We start from the raw sequence: 18,555 nt of genomic DNA, 5'->3' as shown, positions 1-18,555 counted from the left end.
TACTAAATACAGAGAGATCCTGGATAGAAACCTGCTAGTCTCTGCCAGAAAGCTTAAACTGGGGAGGAAGTTCATCTTTCAGCAGGGCTACGATCCTACGCACATTCCCAGAGCAACCATACAGTGGCTTCAGATGAAGAAAATTGATGTACTGGAGTGGTCCAGACAGAGTCCTGATCATAACCCAATTGAACATCTCTGGTAAAGCCCCAAGACTGCACTCACTGTCACTCGCCAACTAACCTGCCACGGCTTGAGCAATTTTGCAAGGAGGAATAGGCAAATCATGCTTTATCATGTTGTGCAAAGTTAATAGAGACTTATCCAAAAAGACTGCTGCCTGTAATAGCAGCAAGAGATGGTTCAACTACTGAGCAAAGAGGGACTGAATACTTTTGGACTATTGACATTTCAGTTTTGAATTTTTTTTTGTTTTTCATGTTTTACAATTTTCCCTGTATTTTGGGCTCTACTGTGAAAAAAGCAGCATGTGATTCACAAATAAAAATTCTCAGTTACATAGATCAAAATCCCTGGCTGTAATACTAATTTATGTGAAAAAGGGCAAGGAGTTGAATACTTTTAAAAAAGCTTTTGATATACTTTGTTTAAAAAAAGGGCTTCTATTATTTATTTATTTAGCACTACAGCCCTTCGGTCTTCTGAGTCACAGAAAAGTACAGCATAGAAATAAGACCTTCAGCCCATCTAGTCCATACCAAAACCATTTAAACTGCCTACTCACCATACCCCTCCATATCCCTACTATCCAAACTTCTCAAACATTGCATGGACCACTTGTGCTGGCAGCTCAACCCGCACTCTCATGACCCTCTAAGTGAAGAGGTTTCCACTCATGTTTCCATTAAACTTTTCACCTTTCACCCTTAAGCCATGACCTCTGGTTGTAGTCACACCAAACCAAAGTGGAAAAAGCCTGCTTGCATTTACCATATCTATACCCCTTATAATTTTGCATACCTCTATCAAATCCCCCCTCAATCTTCTACGTTCTTTTTCAATCTTTTTATTAATTTCAAAATATAGAAACAAAACATAGCAATAATACAAATAGTAGGAAATATATTGTTACACTTAAAAAAGCAATTGCAAAACCAAATAGTGTAAATTAACAAAGCTCCCAATCATGTAGAACTAACAACGGATAATACAAAGCAAAAAAAAACTGGAAAAAAATCATGAAAAAGAAAAAAAAACAAAACAAAAAAAAAAAAACCCCATCCCGAAAGAAAAACAGAATTAATCAACTAAACTAAAAGACTTGGGCAAAACTAACAACTTAAAAATGGAAAAGAAGAAAACCTTAGTGTCGACGACTCCATTCCCCTCCAACAACAGTACAGAGAGATAAAACAAGTTTGGAAATGATCAAATTACATCAAGTGAAAATGCTGAATGAATGGCCTCCAAGTTTTTTCAAACTTAATGGAAGGGTCATAAACTGCACTTCTAATTTTCTCCAGATTCAAACACACCATAGTTTGTGAAAACCAATGAAATACAACAATTCAACAAAATGGACCTTCTAGCCATTAAAGTAAGAAATGCAATCATCCTTCGTGATGAAGAGGTTAAATTATTTAAGTCTATCATTGGTAATCCAAAGATAGCAGTAATTGGATGAGGTTGTAATCTTCTACGTTTTAAAGAATACAGTCCTAACATATTCAATCCTTCCTTATAACTCCGGTCCTCCAGACCCAGCAACATCTTTGATTATGTTATCCCTATAACAAATGTTCCCAAGGAGAACCCAAATCTGTACATCCTTTCCTGACAGATATATCATCACACCGTCCTGACAAACTTGTAAATTTTTAGCACCATGTCCATTTCAGTCCTCAGCCCTCTCCACTGCCACAGCGAGGCCAACAGCAAACTAGAAGTACAACATCTCATATTCTCTCTGTAGTTTACAATCCAATGGTCCGAACTTTGAATTTTCCAGTTTCAGGTCATTCACAAACCACCCCCATGTCCTCACTCGGCTTGTCTCCAATTCCCAGTAGTCACCCCTCTCCTACCTGGTTCCATCTCTCACATCCCTGTCCATGTGGTTTCTTTGTTCACCTTTCCCATCTCCTCCTCCACCTGCAGCTCATTATTCCCTTACTATTCTCACCTATTACACTGTCATCTGGTTTCTATCCCACTTCCTCCTCCACACCCAGTTCTATCTGTCTGACCTTTGCAGTCTGCACCATCTTCAGTCTCGCCCTGCCTCTCACTTCTATACATTGCCCACCTTAGTCAGAATCAGCTTTAATACCATTGGCATATGTCATTAAATTTGTTGTTCTGCAGCAGCAGTACATTACAATACATAATAAAATCTGCAAATTGCAATAAGTATATATAAAAAATAAACAAGTACTGCAAAAGAGAGGGAAATATAGAGGTAGTGTTTATGGGTTCATTGTCCGTTCAGAGATCTAAAGGCAGAGGGGAAGAAACTGTTCCTGAAACATTGAGTATGTCTTTAGTCTCCTGCACCTCATCCTTGATGGTAGTTGGCAGTGAGAAGAGGGTATGTCCCAGGTGATAGGCGTCCTTAACGATGGATCCTGATGCAGAGTCTCAGACCAAAATGTCGAACATCCCTTCACCTCTATAGATGTTGCTTCACCTACGAGTTTTTCCAGCAGCGTACACTTAGTGCCAGAAATACTCAGGTTTCACAATTCAACACAATTTCCTTTACTTCTCAATTCTGTTACTCTCGCTACCAACCCCTGTAATGTTTATTTTTGTGTGACGCATGTCTAACTTGGGATTTAAAAAACTTTTAGTTATGATGTATACCCAAGTTCCTTTTGTCCTACCATTCCGCAAAGCCATTCAAACGATTGAAAATTCCTTCCACTGAGTACTTGACATTTGTATTGAAAATGACTTGTTTACTGTTTGATCCCGAGAACTACGGCTAAATTGACGGGTGGGGGGGGCAGTAAAATGGGTAAACAATTGGCAAATAAAGATCACCACAAATGTGAAGCAGCACATTATGTTCCGGAAGAAGAGAGAATTTTATATCATCCACTAATTTAGAATTGCGTAGGCGAAGTCCCGTTTTGACAGCGCCATCATGGAACTCTGACCAGCTACCGTTCACTCCACTCTTTTTGTCCTGAATCCATCTGATAGTGTATTCTCTTAGCTTCCCCAATACCGACCTTTTTTTTAGGTAGAATACATTGGCAAATATCTGTATTTGCCATAATTACTTTCCCGATGGTAACAATGCCCTGTCTCTGAACTCCGGATTTTTCGTATTGATTCTCCCGTCCTTTCACTTCCTCTTTGCGAAACTTTATTAACCAAACCTTTGATTCATGATCATTCTCAGGAAAAGGATTCAGCATTTTAATGGCACGCCTTATATTTACCTAAATGGAGATTAACTGTGCTCAGAACTCCTCCACACAAACATGCCAGAGAATGGTTAAATACACCCAAGACTGTGAACAAAATATATCAAGCACTTTCCACCAACTCAACGGGTTATTTAATTGATCACCACACTTCACAAACTCTCACTGATCTGTATGCAGGTTCTGCTAAAGAAAGCGCGGGACGAATTCAGTGTGTGCTGGTGGAAAATAAAACTGTCGTATCTTTCGGCTACTGGTGGGCGCGGTTCAGATAGTGCCGAACTAATCTTTAAAATTTACATTCACGCGATTCTCGGGAGTATTTACTAAATTCCGCCACAATCGTTAACTGACCAAGAAAACAGACAGACCCCAATAAGTTTATAACATAGTACTACTCGTTTTTTTAAAATTGAACAAAATATTTAATTTGTCAACAGGCAATTATCCTGGAAAGATTTTATTTTAATAAATTACATATTCTTACAACTTTATCTTACCTTATTTTCGCTTCGATAGCTTTCACTAAACACCAGCTCTAGACTAAAAATGATTACTGCTTCGTTCACCAAGCTCCTCCGTCAAAACATCGTGTTCAAATGTATCATGTGACTATCCGGAGGCCTGTCTGTCTGTATCTTGTTTTATGGCGGTTGGCATCCAGCTTAATGGTGCATTACCGCCACCCTCTGCTCCAGAATGTGCACTAGACATACATTCTAAATCCCTTCACCCAATCGCGCGCACACACACACACAAACCTACACTTCACCCTCCCATCTTTGACCATCCTAGTATCCTATTCCTGTTTATTCGTCATATTCTATAAAAAACCCCTGTACCCCTTAAAAACGCTAAAAATACCTGGACTTGTGCTCTGTCACCCATGCCCAGCAACCCTTTTAATGTGAATTCCTGAATCTCCAACTCCCTTAATTTATTTCTCATCATCTCTCTCTGTATCCCATACTTCCTGCAACACAAAACTACATGTTCTACTGACTCCTCTTCCTGACATTCCTCACATTCCTCACACAATCCTGTCTGGTGTTTCCCTATCATTTTCAATGTTTTGTTTAATGCACAATGCCCCAGCCTTAACCTAGTCCACACAATTTCCTCTCTTCTGTTTCCATTACCTACCCTAGTAACTGCAACACTCTTTTGTATTTGATATAAATGCCTCCCTTTCCCCTCCCTGTCCCATCTTTCTAGCCACATTCGGTTGACTTTTTCCCAGATTACACAGTTAACCTCTGCTTTACTGATACTAGTGTGCATTTCCACATTTTCTTTCTTTAACGCCCTCTTTGCCAACTCATCCACCCTCTCATTCCCCTTCACCCCTACATGTGCTGGAACCCATAGAAATTTTACCTGACCTCCCTGATTTGCAATTCTTGTAACTAACTGAAGGACTTCATAAAGTACATCTTGCCGACTGTTTGTGTGAACAGACCTTAAACTTGCTAGAACTGAGGATGAATCTGAACATATCAATGCTTTGGCTTGTCTGGCTTTCTGCACCCATTGCAACGCAACCAACACTGCCAGCATCTCCACTGTAAACACCCCTAACTTATTAGATGTTCTTCTGCTGATTCCAATTTCCTTTGCTGGTATTACCACCCCAAACCCTGTCACTCCTGTTGCAGGTTCCTTCGCACCATCCGTATAAATGTGAGTATAATCACTATACTTTTCCATCACATGACAGTTAAATGCATTTACCAAATCTATTTTATATCTTTCTTTCCTTTTTACCTCTAACAAATGCCAGTCTATGTCAGGCCATACAAGCTTCCATGGAGCTACAACCGGATAAACTAATGAAGGACTTATCCTCAGATCAAATACTCCACATTCTTTCACGATATCATTCCCTACCCGACTAAAGGTATCCCTCTGAAACCTCCCATTTTCCCAGCACTAGTAGGGTGAGAATCATTGTGCCCCTGCAAGTTAGCCCAGTAGTTTGCCATCAGTTGCATCCTTCTTAGTTCCAAAGGCATTATTCCCATTTCTACCTGTAGGGTTGACACTGGTGACATTTTAAAAGCCCCACTGCACACTCTCAAGGACTGAGCCTGAATCACATCCAGTTTCCTTATAAGAGACCTAGCTGCTGATCCATATACTATATTTCCATAATCCAATACAGATCTTACTAAAGCCACATACATTCTCTTCAAAGCTGAACAACTTGCTCCCCATTCCCTACCAGTCAAACATCTCATCACATTTATTACTTTTTTACATTTCTCCTCAATTTTCCTGATATGGTCTGCCCATGTTAATCATGAATCAAATATAACTCCCAGAAATTTAAATGATGCAACCCTTTCTAATTCAACCCCATACATCCTTAACTTCTTCCCTACCTCAACCCTTTTCCTGGTAAAAAATACAGTTTGAGTTTTGTCTACTGAAAATCTACATCCCCAACCATAACCCCACTCCACCACTTCATCAATTGCTTCTTGTAGTTTCCTGATTATATGGTCCATGTTCCTGCCTCTTTTCCACGAGGCCCCATCATCCGCAAACAGTGACCTACCTATATCCACTGGTACCTTTGTGAAGACATCATTGATCATAATGATGAAAAGTCATGGGCTAATCACACTACCTTGAGGTGTGCCATTTTCCACTATGTACTGTTTTGATAATTCTGATCCAATCCGAACTTGAATTTTTCTACCAAACAAAAAATCTTTAATCCAATTAAAAACTCTCCCACCAACCCCCATCTTGTGCAGTTTAATTAATAATCCTTCCTTCCACATCATATCATAGGCTTTTTCAATGTCAAAGAACACTGCCACTACTGACTCTCTATTTGCCTGGGCCTTCCTTATTTCAGTCTCTAACATAATCACTGAGTCCATGGAATTCCTTCCCTTTCTAAAACCACTCTGATAACTTGCCAGCATTCCCCTTTTCTCAAGCTCATATGATAACCTTTCTGTTATCATCCTTTCCATTATCTTACATATACTTGATGTTAATGCAATTGGTCTATAGCTAGTGGGTTTTGACAGATCCTTGCCAGGCTTCCTTATTGGAATTACTACTGCTTCTTTCCATGCACTTGGTAATCTTCCCTCCTCCCACACTCTGTTATAAAAATGCAGCAACTTCAAGAGCGCTCCTTCTCCTAGATTTTTTAGCATCACAGAGCATATCAGATCTTTCCCTGAGGAGTTTGGTCTCGATCTCTTTATTGCTCTCACCATTTCTGCTAATGTAAATGGATCATCAATTATATCATCTGTTCCTTCCCTCCTGCTTAACACACCTGGGTGTTGGCTCATTATTCTTTCCCTTCTTCTTCTCCCTTCTTCAGACAAATTTTCTGAACTGTGTATCAGTACAAATGACTTGGCCATGACCTCAGCCTTATCCCTACTGGAGACTGCAGTTTCCTCCTCAGATATCATTACTGGATATTCCCATTCCCTTCTATCTCCTCCCATCCTCTTAATCATTCCCCATATCTCTCCCACAGGTGTTGTTCTTCCTACCTTGTCGCAAAAACTCCTCCAACTTGCCCTTTTAGCTTGACGTATAGTTCTTCTCACCACTGCCTGTGCTTTCTTATATTGAACCAAATGCTGCATATTATGGGTTCTTTTAACTAGCCTGAATGCTCTATTTCTGTTTTTTACAGCTTGACAACATTCCTCTGTCCACCATGGTACCAGTTTTCTATTCATCCTATTTTTACTCCTAGGTATAGATCCTTCTGCTGCCATGATAATTGCTGAAGTCACCTGACTGCTTAATTCATCTACATTTCCAGAAATATCAATCTTTGTCAACCCTTCTTCACTCAACTTCTGGAACTTACCCCAATCAGCTTTTTCAAACACCCACTTTGGGGTTCCGCCACCTGGTCTTACTTCAACTCTTTCACCCACTGAACACAAAACTGGGTAGTGATCACTGCCTACTGTTGAAGCAGTCCAAACTCCCCAGTTACTAACGCCAGCCAAGGTATTAGACACTAACGTAATAGCTAACACTGACTCAGTTCCTGCTGTTATATCTATCCTTGTGCCGCTACCATCATTCATACACACCAAATCCCTTTCTTCCATCAAATCTTCAATTACCTTTCCATTTGGATCTGTAATCTGATCCCCCCATATTGTGCTATGAGCATTGAAATCTGCACACCACACTACTTTATGTCTGTTTTGTCCTTGTATCTTTAATAGGCTGTCCAAATCCAACCTTTTACATGGATTGTAGTAGTTAATTATAACCACTCCCTCCCCTCTCTCCCTCACTTCCACCACTATGTATTCCTGATCATCTCCTTTTTCCAGTACCCCATATGGTATACCTTGCTTGATTAACATAGCACAACCCCCTCCTCCCCCTAGATTTCTATCTTTCCTTATCATTGTATACCCATATACCACAAAGTCTAAAGTTGGTTTCAACCAAGTTTCCTGAATACACACTACATCCGGTTTTACAACCATTTCTTTAATAAAGTGCTTGAATTCCTGGCTATTGGCCAGTAAGCTCCTTGCATTCCATTGTAAAAGAATCACCATAATTAGTATTAACCAACACATGACATTTCCTGGCTTGACTGATTACTGAGGTTCTCCCTCACTTCCTCCCATGTCAGTCCTACTAACCCTAAATGGCTTACTGCTGCTTTTACCACCAGCTGAATTTTGTCACTTTTTGACTTTACCTCAGCAGTACTATTAATCACTCCTGCAATGAATGTTACTAGAGCCTTTTTGTCTACATAAATCCTGTCATTTGTTCTTTGTTGCATCTCTCGTATCCCTATTGCTCCCTGTTCATTAGGAACATTATTCTGTTCTCTTGACATTCTTACAGCTTCTGCATAAGTGATCTTTCTTTTCACTCTTATTTCTTGAATTTTAGTCTCCCGTCTCACAACCTCACACCCACTATATGCAACATTATGAGCTCCTCCACAATTGCAGCATTTTGGTTGAACTCTTGTTCCACACTTTCCATATTCATGATCACCCCCACATCTAGCACATCTCCTCTGCCTTTTACAGTTTTTAGCCACGTGTCCAAACCTTTGACAATTATAGCACCTCAATGGCTTTGGCACATACACCCTTACTGGGTAACTCATGAAACCCTGGAACACCTTCCTTGGCACTCTTTCTTCTTCAAATTCAATCAATACAGATTCACTTTCCTTTTTCACTCCCTCCTTTGTTGTTTTCAGTCTTTGAACATTCATTACTTTCCCTCCTTTGATATTCCTCTTTATCTCCTCCATATTTATACTCATTGGTATCCCTGTGATCACTCCTTTACATCCACTGTTTTGTGCTCCCACCCTCTCAGTGTATTCCACCTTGCATTTTCCTATCTCTTTTAGTTTCAGTGCCTTCTCAAGTTGTTCCTCATTCGCACATCTTACCAATAAGTTGCCATCATTAAGGACTTTTGCAAATACTATTTCCCCTATCTTATTTGTCAGAGTTGTTGTTAGCACAAACGGGTTAATTTTCTTCATATGTCCCTGAGCCTCCTCATTAAACCTAATTATGACAGCACCTCCTCTCTGAGCTTGTTCATCTTCCTCACTTTCAGAGCTTTCTCCACTATCATTTCTTATTCTTTTATTCCCTTTGTCTTGATTTTTATTCATCCGACCCCTCACTACCTCCTCATTCCCTTTATTTCTCCCTTCACAATAATCCACCTCTCCCCAGCTGCCTACCTCTGGTCCCAAGTCTCTATTCCTCTCCTTCTCCACTTTCTTTCCCTCAACCCCGCCTCTTATCTTGTCCGCCATTACCGGACCCACACGACCCCCTCCCAGCAATTTCCATTCCTTCCCCACCCTCTTTCCCTCAACAGGTTCCAAAACACACTCACGCATCAAACAAAACACAGCCAGCTTCCAGTCAAGTCAACTCCCACTCCAGCCTATCCAGAGGCTGTTGATGTTGCTCAGTTTTATTGATCGCCATGATGTCCCACTTAACATATTTCTGTGTATTGTATTGAGTATTTGGCCATAAACTGGTATTCCTTGTTACTGGAAGTAAAGAGACCACAACCGTTCTCATTTGGTGTGATACTAACTCTTACAGAACGCCCAGGTCCATGTTGACTTAGAAACTTTCCAGAGTAAAATAAACTAATATATAGGGATGTGGCTGGCCGATCAAACAAATGATGATAAAGTGCATGTGACAGTAAGCAGTGAAATCCCGTTTGATCTCAGCAGCTGATCGTCATCAGGGCTGGGAAGCTGCAAACAGAAATGAATATTCCAGTAAAAAGCAGATTGTTGGGTGAAGGTGAGTCAACACTTTAATGGTAGGCAAAGATGCCAACAGACATTGAAAAATAGGAGAGGAGCTTGCAGGTCACAGAGAAAACAGGTCTACAGTGGATGCAATCTCACTGGCTCTCCAATCTGTCTTGGGTCACCCGGACACCAGCAATACCTGTGTCAGGCTGCTGTTTGTTTACAGCTCAGCATTCAACACAATCATACCCTCAGTACTAATCACAAGCTTCAAAACCTGGGCCTCCCACGACTTCCTCTGTCAGGAGACCAGCAGTCCTGTATGGCAAGCCGTACAGCATTGGGCTTCGAGGTTTCTGGAGCACCTGGATCTGTTCATTGTTGTCATAACTAGAGACCTTAAGCCCTTGTGCCTTCTGTTTAATCTTGTCCAGTTTATTTTGAATGGCACGGGTTTCCACGTACTGTGATTATTTAAAGCAGACTCCTGGTTAGTGCTTGTTGCTGTCCGTAGCTGTGTGGAGCACCAAAGGTGATCTTAAATTATTCAAAAGAAGACAGAAAAATAGAGAAGTGATCTTAAATCAAGATATAGTTGAATCTGATGTAAATAATAATGATTATGGATATTTACAAATATATACAGATGCTTCAAAAGACTAACAGCAGATTTGGGATAGGATTTGTAGTGCATGATTTTAACATTAAAAAGCAGGTGAGCATAAATAATGATTTCTCAGTGTATACAGGTTAAATGACAGTTGTACTATTAACTTTACAGTGGGTGGAGGAAGTGAGACCGATGAGAGTTATAATATTGTCTGATTGAAGCACAATTATCAGGAGACTAAAAGATTTACATACAGAGGCAAAACCAGGCATTATGTGTGATAATACAAACCTTTTTAAGACTTAAAATGATGAGACTCTGTATATGTTTTATATGTGGATTCCAGCACATCAGAGGGAATGAGCAAGCAGATAAATTAGCAAAGGAGGCAACTAGACAAGCAGAAGTGGACATTCAAACAAATTACAGTAAAGGAGAAAAATTATTAAAAGTGAAATCAAAAAACTGTGGAGAAAACAATGGGATGAAGTGAGAATGGAAATATCCTGAAAGAAATGGGATGGTCGAGGAGTGTAGGAAAGAGCAGGGGGGAGGAGGTGATAACATTGAGATCGAGGTTTGGACACACAGGGTTAAATAGTACATTATTTTTAATGAAGAAACACAATAATGGGAGGTGTGAGTATTGCGATCAATGAGGAACGGCTGAGCACGTACTGGTGAGGTGCCCAAGATATAATCAAGAGAGGGGGATGGTTGCTTTTAAAGTTATCACAGAATAAAATACTATTTAACATTAATAATATTTTGCAGAGAGGATCACAGGATTATTGCTTGAAATATGTAGTGCAGTTCCTTAAGCATACAGGGCCTGTCTTATAGAATTTGAAACAAATGTATACAGTATATACAAAAAACAACAGGAATTCTGCAGATGCTGGAAATTCAAGCAACACACATCAAAGTTGCTGGTGAACGCAGCAGGCCAAGCAGCATCTGTAGGAAGAGGTATAGTCGACGTTTCAGGCCAAGACCCTTCGTCAGGACTAACTGAAGGAATATACAGTATATATATAGGATTTAGATATCCTGACCCACACTCCAGTTCAGAAGGTGGCGGTAATGCACCTTGAAGCTGTTTGCCAAGTACCATAAAACCTCAGAAGAAGAAGAAGCACTTGTTGTGGGGTCCTTGAATGACTTGTCTCACAGTGTCACTCAGTCGAACCACCAATGTTCTCTTGGAATTCCTATGTATAAACTCTTGTTTCCATCACTACATGGGACTCTGTCGTTCCTCCGCACCTAGGTTCAGTCATTGCCAGTGTGCACTGTGACCACAGTCATCATAGGTCAGTAATAACATCTCCTCCTCACTGATGAGTAACACTAGCACACCTCAGGGATGTGTGATCAGGCTACTGCCCTACTCACTCTACAATCATGACTGTGTTGTTAGGTGCAGCTTAAACTACAAACTGTTGTTGGCAAAATTTCAGATGGTGAAGAGGAGGGGTATAGAAGTGAGATAGATCAACTGGTTAAGTATTGTTGCAGCAGTAACCTTGCACTCAATGTCAGTAAGACCAAGAAATTGATTGTGGACTTTGGAAGAACACACGTCTCCTCATCAAAGGGTCAGCAGTGGAAAGAGTGGTCAGTTTCAACTTCCTGGGCATCAACATCTCAGCGTATTGACCTTGGGCACAACATTTTGAAGAAATCACAAAGGCGGCACATGAGCAGCGTTACTTCATTACGAGTTTGAGGAGACTTGGTATGCTACCAAAGACTAGCAAATATCTACATATGTACCATAGAGAGCATTATGACTGCTTTCTTCACTGCCTTATGTGGAGGCTGCTGTGCACAGGGTCAAAAAGAGCTGCAGAAGGTTGTCGATTCAGCCAGCTCTACCATGGCACTAGCTTCTCCACCAACAAGGACAACTTCCAATGGTGGTGCCTCACTCAAGAAGGCAGCAACCTTCAAAAGGGACCCTCCCCGTCAAGGACACACCCTCTTCTCAGCACTACCAGCAGGGAGGAGGTGCGGGAACTCGTAGTTACACACTCAATATTTTAGGAACGGCATCCTCCCCTCCCCCATCAGATTTCTGAATGGTTCGTGAACCCATTGAACACAACCTGAATCTTTTGCTCTCTTTCTGCACTATGTGTTTATTTATTATATTTCTTATTGTAACTTATAGTAATTGTTTATGTATTGCATAAACCAATATCCTGGTGGGGAGGATTGCTAATGCTATTGGGGAGGGTTTAAACTAGGTTTGCAGGGGGATGGGAACCGAAGTGAAGAGGCGGAGGCTGAGGAGGTTAGAACACAAGTAGACACAGCTTGTATGGAGCTTGTGAGGAAGGATAGTCAGATGTTGGAGCAAAGATGTACTCAGCTTGATGGTTTGAGATGTGTCTATTTTAATGTTAGGAGTATCATAAACAAAGCGGATGAACTTAGAGCATGGATCAATATGTGGAAATATGATATTGTGGCCACTACAGAGACTTGGATGTCTCAGGAGCAGGAATGGCTGCTGAGTGTGCCAGGCTTTAGATGTTCCAAAAATAACAGAGAGGGAAGCAAATAGGTGGGGGCATGGCATTGCAAATTAGGAATGGTGTCACAGCTGCAGAAAAGGAAGAAATCAGGGAGGAATGGTCTACTGAGTCAGTTTGGGTGGAAGTCAGAAACAGGAAAGGGGCAATAACTCTACTGGGTGTTTTTTCTAGACCCCCAGTATTAACAGGGATATCGAGGAGCAGATAAGGAGACAGATTCTGGAACGGTGCAGTAATAATAAGCTGGTTGTGATGGTAGATTTTAACGTTCCAAAACTGATTGGCATCTCCTTAGCGTAAGGGATTTAGATGGGGTGGAGTTTGTTAGGTGTGTCTGGAAGGTTTCCTGATGCGATATGTAGATAAACTATCGAGAGGAGAGGCTGTACTTGATCGGGTATTGGGAAATGAACCTGGTCAGGTGTCAGATCTCTTGGAGGGACAGCATTTTGGAGGTAGTGACATCAACTCTATCTCCTTCACCATAGCGCTGGAGAGGGATAGGAGCAGACAAATTGGAAAAACAGTTCACTGGCGTAGGGGAAAATATGATGCTATAAGGCAGGAACTTGGGAGCAGATGTTCTCAGGGAAATGCACAGCAGAAATGTGCAAATGTTCAAGGAACATTTGCATGGTGTTCTGCATAGGTATGTTCCATTGAGGCAGGGAAAGGATAGTAGGGTTAAAGAACCATGGTGTACAAAGGCTGTTGAAAGTCTAGTTAAGAAAAAAAGAAGAGCTTACGAAAGTTTCAAGAAACTATGTACTGTTAGAGCTCTAAAAAATTACAAGGTTGCTAGGAAGGAGTTTAAGAATGGAATTAGGAGAGCCAAAAGGGGCCATGAGAAGGCCTTGGTGAGTAGGATTAAGGAAACCCCCAAGGCATTCTACAAATATGTGAAGAGCAAGAGGATGAGCCATGTGAGAATAGGACCAGTCAGGTGAGATAGTGGAAACGTGTGCATGGAGATGGGGAGGTAGCGGAGGTACTTAATGAACACTTTGCTTTAGTATTCACCAGGGAAAGGGACCTTGGCAATTGTGAGGATGACTTACAGCGGACTGAAATACTTGAGCATACAGATATTAAGAAAGAGGATGTGCTGGAGCTTTTGAAAAGCATTAAGTCGGATAAGTCACTGGGACTGGATGAGATATGCCCCAGGCTACTGTGGGAAGCGAGAGAGGAGACTACTGAACCTCTTGCGATGATCTTTGTGTTATCAATAGGGATGGGAGAAGCACCGGAGGATTGGAGGGTTGCAAATGTTGTTCCCTTGTTCAAGAAAGGGAGTAGAGATATCCTAGGAAATTATAGACCAGGGAGTCTGACTTCAGTGATGAGCAAGTTGTTGGAGAAGATCCTGAGAGGAAGGATTTATTAGCATTTGGAGAGGCATAATCTGATTAGGGATAGTCAGAATGGCTTTGTCAAGAGCAGATCATGCCTTACGAGCCTGATTGAATTCTTTGAGGATATAACAAAACACATTGAAAGTAGAGCAGTGGATGTAGAATATATGGATTCCAGTAAGGCATTTGTTAAGGTTCCTTCAGAAAGTAAAGAGGCATGCGATCCAAGGATACCTTGCTTTGTGGATCCAGAATTGGCTTGCCCAGAGAAGGAAAAGGGTGGCTGCAGATAGTTCATATTCTGCATGGAGGTGGATGACCAGTGGTGTTCTGCAGGGATCTGTTCTGGGACACCTCTTCTATGTGATTTTTATAAATGACCTGGATGAAGAAGTAGAAGGGTGGGTTAGTACATTTGCTGATGACACAGAGGTTGGGGGTGTTGTGGATAGTCTGGAGGGTTGTCAGAGGTTACAGCAGGGCATCAATAGGATGCAGAACTGGCTGACAAGTGGCAGATGGAGTTCAACCCAGATTAAGTGTGAAGTGGTTCATTTTGGAAGGTCCAATTTGAAGACAGAATATAATATAAATGGTAAAACTCTTGGCAATGTGGAGGATCTGAGAGATCTTGAGGTTTGTGTCCATAGGACACTCAAAGCTGCTGTGCAGGTTCACAGTGATGTTAAGAAGGTGTATGGTGTTTGGCATTCATCAACCTGTGAAATTAAGTTCAAGAGCTATGAGGTAATGTTACAGCTACCCAAGACCTTGCTCAGACCCAACTTGGAGTACTATGTTTAGTTCTAGTCACCTCACTACAGGAAGGTCGTGGATACTATAGAGACAGTGCAGAGGAGATTTACAAGGATCTTGCCTGGATTTGAGGATGTACCTTATGAGAATAAGTTGAGTATACTTGGCCTTTTCTCCATGGAGCAACAGAGGATGAGGGGTGACCTGATAGAAGTGTATAAGATGATGAGGGATATTGATCATGTGGATAACCAGGGAATTCTCCCCAGGGCTGAGAAGGCTAACACAAGGGGGAATAGCTTTAAGTACTTAGTAAATAAGCACCGAGGGGATGTCAGGGGTAAGTTTTTCACACAGAGAGTGGTGAGTGCGTGGAATGAACTGCCGGCAGCGGAGGTGGAAGTGGATACAATAAGATCTTTTAAAAGCCTCAGATAGGTACATGGAGCTTAGAAAAATACAGGGCTATGCGCTAGAGAAACTCTAGGCAGTTTCTAAAAGTAGGTTACATGGTCAGCAGAACATCATGGGCTGAAGGGCCTGTAATGTGCTGTAAATTTCTATGTTCTACGTCCTATTGCACTGTACTGCTGTGCAAAACAACAAATTTCACAACTTATGTCTCTGATAGTAAATCTGATTCTGATTATAAATATTACCAACAGAAAAACATATTTATTTAGCATTTCTCATGCACCTTATTCGACATTCATGAAGCTTAATAGCCAGTTAAAGTACATTTTAAATGTGTATCCACTGTGGTGATTTAGGAAACTTAATTTGTTTAGAATTTTGTTTCAAACAACAGTAGGGAAAAATTCATAGATACTGACTAGGACACCAGAGTTATATCTTGGGCTGTCTTTGAAATGCAGGTGATCCATTATGTCCTCCTGTGAGAGCAAGTGGAGGCTTCCATGAACATCCCATTTGAATAATGCCACCTCCAACAATGTAAGAACTGCACTAAAATGTCAGGCTTCATTCATGCCCAGGAGTAGGACTTGAATTTAGAACCATTACAAATGTTACATTATAAATGCTTCCTGAACCCATGCTGTTCTCATCAATTTAACTTTGCATCCAACTTTCACCCTGTCCTCAAATATATCTGGTCCATCTCTGAACTTCTCTCCCCTCTTTAGATCTCTCTGTCTCGAGACAGACTATCCACTGACATCTTTTACAAACTTATTGACTCTCACAGCTGTCTTGACTATACTTCTTCCCATCCAGTTACATATAGAGATACTTGTAAGGGTTTCTTCTTTTATGTTACTGTGTAGGCTAATTAAAATGGCTTCTTTGTTATGTTAAATGCTGAGACGCTAGTAGCTTGTTTGGGTTATATTATTGATAATAGGACGAACGAACCAATTGGGATAGATGTTATTCCTTCTAGTGTGTCTGTAAGTTATTGTGATGCGCGGGATTTTGGGGCGAAGGTGCGAGAGAGAGAGAGAGGGGATGGACAAGGTGCTGTGAGCTGGCTAACGGGGTCAAACCCCGAGCAGGAGTCCGAGGTCCAGGGCTTTCAGCGAGGAGAGGAGACGGAGACTGACTCATGTGGAGCATCTGGGCGACCACCGTGGTTGGTCCCAGGTGGCAGGTCGAGGTGGTCAGAGGGGATCGAATGGTGAAGAGAGGATCGTTACTAGAGCTCTAACTGTTTGTGCACGAGGTGATTGAACTTTGATAAGTGTGGCGCCTTTTATTTTCCTTTTATATTTTACCTCTATTAATTATATAGTTCCAGTAATATCTATAAACTGTAATTCATTTAATTGTATATGGTGTATTGTCTGTTATTTGGTGGGGTGGGGTACACAACACCCACACCAATTTAATTACCCAGGTTGGCAGGGCCGAGTACTGCTTCCCTAGATGACAGCGAGTTGAGTGACCCTGAGGCTTGCCAGGGGGCTACATATTATTCTCTTCTCTCAGTCCCTCTGTCTCTGCTGCATCGGTTATCAGAATTAGGAATTCCATTCTACAACATCTGAGATGTTCTCTTCTATCAACGATCAGGGTTTTCCTTCCACCACAATTGATACTTCCTCACCCACATCTCCCCTATCTCCCACACATCTGCCCATCTGCCCTCATACCATCCTCCAGTCATTATAAGAGGGATAGGTCTCATTTTGTCCCTACTTACCATCCCAACAGTCGCTGTACCAATTACATCATTCCCTGTAGCTTCTTAACTTCTACCATCACTAAAGGTATTCTACCACTAAATGCATCTTTCTCTCTCCCTCCCTCCCACCCCCATCACTCTCCACTCTCCACTCTCCAGAGGGATCGCACACTATGTGGCTCCCTTGTCCACTCATCCCTCCCCACTGATCTCCCTCCTGGCACTTATCCCAACAACCAATTGTAGTGTTATATCAGCCCCTACACTTCCTCCCTCACTACAGATTGCAGATACTGAAAATCTGAAATGAAATCAGGAAGTGTTGAAAATGCTCAGCAAGTCAAACAACATCTATGGGGAGAGAAACGGGATTAACATTTCTGATCAATAACCTTTCTTCAGAACTAAGAAAAGTTGCAGAGAAGAGGAAGGGCTGGAAAGAATAAAGGGAAAGTCCGAGACTGAGTGGTAATCAAGAGAAAATAGAGGACACTGATTGGAGTCAGTTGAAAGCAGGTGTGAAGACTTTTCAATGCTTGCTTATGTTTTTGAGTGACTTTTAAATAGAGATGTTGAATGATTATAGGGGAGAGGAAAAGAAAAGTAATTGCTAGAATTCTGAGAAATAGATGACAGCAGTCACCGGAAATCCGAAATGGAAGCGAATGCTGCAAAAATTCCAACATGTCAGACAGCATCTGGGGAAGGAGATACATGGAATTAACCTTACAGGTTAATGATCTTAGTCAGAACCTCCCAGTTCTTGGACAAATTAGAAAGGCTTATATTTGAGAGAACTTAATTAAGCATTGTTTCGTGGAGGCTGTAACATGCCTAGACAGAAAATGAAATGCTGTTCTTCAAGTTTACACCAGGAGTTATAAAAACAGTGTAGGAGTGAAAAGGTAAAGATGTCACAATGGGAGTGCATAAAGTTGCAAAACATCAGGAAGCTCACAGCCACCTCCAATAATGTTTCTCCTGACAACGTTGAAAAAAGTTGAAAGAAAAGGCAAGCACATTCAGTATTTTTATATGTACATACAGAAATTTCTAGTGACAGTTTGATGCAGTCATGATCGTGCAATCAAAATTGATGCAAAATCCAGGCTTTTGTCTCACTTTCCAGAGATAGTTCATAACCACCTGAACATTTCTAGCTTTTTTTTGCCGAAGTTTCAGATTTCTGGTCTTTTGGATTGATCTCCTATTTGAATAGTTATAGCAGTACAACTTCAGTTTGACTGGTCCCCTTTCAGAAATATTTCCTTTCATGGTTTCCACTTAGTTGAAACAAAAATATGAACCTCAATTATTAAATCAGCTTGGTGCTTCCCCCTCTTTATCTGTGAGTGCTACTGCATGGACAAGCTCTGGTGTGCCTTCTGGGAGAGAACACGGAAAGCAGTCAAAAATCAGGAGCCATGAGGTCGGGGGCTGAAGCTAGACACACTCAGGAGTATCCATGATGTTAATAACATCAACACCTTG

At 41.3% G+C, this 18,555-nt stretch overlaps 2 protein-coding genes across 2 annotated transcripts in view; both read right to left on the bottom strand.

Moving 5' to 3' along the window:
• Positions 1-4,008, bottom strand: part of LOC140202957 (LITAF domain-containing protein-like) — a 35,695-nt gene extending 31,687 nt beyond the window's left edge. Inside the window, exon 1 of the mRNA XM_072268597.1 lies at positions 3,893-4,008. The gene's annotated coding sequence lies outside the window, so the exon portion shown is untranslated. The remainder of the gene's footprint in view (positions 1-3,892) is intronic.
• Positions 4,009-14,427: 10,419 nt separating this feature from the next.
• The window catches only part of snrnp25 (small nuclear ribonucleoprotein 25), an 88,178-nt gene continuing 84,050 nt past the window's right edge, over positions 14,428-18,555 (bottom strand). The window contains exon 7 of the mRNA XM_072268594.1: positions 14,428-14,546. The gene's annotated coding sequence lies outside the window, so the exon portion shown is untranslated. The remainder of the gene's footprint in view (positions 14,547-18,555) is intronic.

This window comes from Mobula birostris, chromosome 9 (assembly GCF_030028105.1).
Source record: "Mobula birostris isolate sMobBir1 chromosome 9, sMobBir1.hap1, whole genome shotgun sequence".
Classification (NCBI taxonomy): domain Eukaryota; kingdom Metazoa; phylum Chordata; class Chondrichthyes; order Myliobatiformes; family Myliobatidae; genus Mobula; species Mobula birostris.
The sequence above is the reverse complement of the archived record's forward strand: the minus strand, read 5'-3'. Positions and strand labels throughout refer to the sequence as shown.